The sequence below is a fragment of the Mandrillus leucophaeus genome, unplaced genomic scaffold (assembly GCF_000951045.1).
Source record: "Mandrillus leucophaeus isolate KB7577 unplaced genomic scaffold, Mleu.le_1.0 Scaffold475, whole genome shotgun sequence".
Lineage (NCBI taxonomy): Eukaryota > Metazoa > Chordata > Mammalia > Primates > Cercopithecidae > Mandrillus > Mandrillus leucophaeus.
In genome coordinates, this window is record NW_012105087.1 from 86,240 (window position 1) to 88,345 (window position 2,106).

A 2,106-nucleotide genomic window follows, 5' to 3' on the forward strand; every position below is an offset into this window, starting at 1 on the left:
AAGGAAGGAAGGAAGGAAGGAAAGAAAGAAGGGAAGGAAGGAAAGAAAGAAAAAAAAGTGAGGGAGGAAGGAAGAGAGGAGGGAGAAAGAGGAAGGAAAGAAGGAAGGAAGGAAGGAAGGAAGGAAGGAAGGAAGGAAGGAAAAGAGAGAGAAAGAGAGAGAAAGAAAGAAAAGGAAGGAAGAAAGAAAGAAAAGGAAGGAAGAAAGAAAGGAAGGAAGGAAGGAATTTCACCTCGGCACAGGAAACTCTTATGACGGAGGCTTCAAGGGCTCTTCTCTGGCCCTAAACCCACAGTGGATGTTGCCTCGTTTTCCGAGGTACAAATGCAATGATAGGAGCCGATCAAAGGAGAGGGCAGAGAGAAAGCAAGAGGGATGGCTCCTTCCTACTGATCCACCTTCCTCGAGTGTTGCTTGTGGGATAATAGAAATGCCTTGACATGGGTGGGTGAGAACTATTGCCACTTATTAGGAATTCAGACACCACCAGCAAATTTGCATTGTGAGGTTCCATGGTGTAATGGTGAGCACTCTGGACTCTGAATCCAGCGATCCGAGTTCGAGTCTCGGTGGAACCTTTGTGTACCTTTCTGTTTAATTAGGACGGTAGTGCCGTGTTTTACTCCCTAAATGGAATGGGGATTCCACTGATGTCCACAAGCTCTGAGCTGCGGGCCTCCGTGTCGCTTCTGCTCCCGCTGTCTAAGCCTCGCGATGTCCCCCGCGCTCCTTGTCCCCTCTTCGTCTCCGTCTTCGGTGTTCGGGGTCCCAGAAGCCGGGTTTTTACAGTGGCCGGGACCACAGGGAAATTGCCGAATCATCCAGTCGGGATCACCGAGCCTGCAGGGTCCCCTTCCTGGGCTAGCCTCGTGGCACCCAGCAATCGGAGGCCCGGACCTCCCGCTCCCCCGCCTTGGGGTGAGAGGTCTCCTCCACTAAAAAGGCTGTCGCCCCTCAGTCCTAGACCCAGAGATTCCTTTCACCCGGAAAATCTCGTAATGTCACCCATTGTCATTTTGGTAAGTAAATGGTGACGTGGGAAATTTTGATGGGGTTAGCTCAGTCATTGGAGATTGTGTCTCAGCTTAGGATGGATGGTTGGAGACCTAACTTGGGAGTAGGACTGCTTTATTCACATGGTCCATCTGATTCCAAATGTTAATTTATTCACTTCTTCATATTAAGATTTTTATGCCGAATCTTTGGCGCCTGCGTCTCTATTGCGGACCCTAAAAGTCACTGTTTCACTAAGCTTCGGAACCTGACTCCGGGAAATCTCATTTCTTTATCCCAAGATCTGAGCCGGAAAGAGAAATCCTCCAGGCGGCCTCTTCAAGCACACGGCCTGGGAGCGCGGGTTCTGATCCTCCGCCGCCCCGGCCGAGCTCCCGCGGCACCACGGGGAAGAGGAGCCTGAGCAGCTCTGAGGGGCGAGTCCCTGACGGTGGGGCTCTACCTCGTCCCGTCAGAACCCTGCCCCAAGGAGAAGACGCCTTAGGACGCTACCAGAGTTAAAAATGTTCTCTCCTGCTCTTCAGAGCACTTGGAATGAGGTTCCTGATGGCTCTTGGGAGCGAACTAAGATGTCGCTCCAGGCGCTCAGGACCATCGCTCTCATTTTCATGTTTTGGGACTGAGAGCGATTACGAAGGACTGAAAATCACCGCAGTCTTTGAAGGGCTCAGTTTGGAGGACGAGCCGGGGTTGAGGGGGGTGAGATGACGAATTCTTGGCTCCTTGGAGTGGACTAGAAGGTAAGGAAACACACAAACTCTGTTTCCCCTTGCAGGCTGGACTGCAGGGCCTGGGGAGGAAAATTGGACAAAGAGTAACAATATTTATATACAGGTTGGCTGCACGCGTTGAAAATTGTTATTCCAGGCCAGGCGCGGTGGCTCAAGCCTGTAATCTGAGCACTTTGGGAGGCCGAGACGGGCGGATCACGAGGTCAGGAGATCCAGACCATCTGGGCTAACACGGTGAAACCCTGTCTCTACTAAAAATACAAAAAAATTAGCCGGGCGAGGTGGCGGGCGCCTGTAGTCCCAGCTACTGGGGAGGCTGAGGCAGGAGAATGGCGTAAACCCGGGAGGCGGAGCTTGCAGT

At 52.2% G+C, this 2,106-nt stretch overlaps 1 non-coding gene and 1 pseudogene across 2 annotated transcripts in view; one reads left to right on the forward strand and one right to left on the reverse strand.

The window, feature by feature from the left end:
• Positions 1-2,106, reverse strand: part of LOC105550294 — a 931,651-nt pseudogene that overhangs the window by 84,455 nt on the left and 845,090 nt on the right. The gene's annotated exons all lie outside the window — the stretch shown is intronic.
• TRNAQ-CUG lies at positions 507-578 on the forward strand. Its single transcript has one exon. It is a non-coding gene; the product is annotated as a tRNA-Gln (tRNA).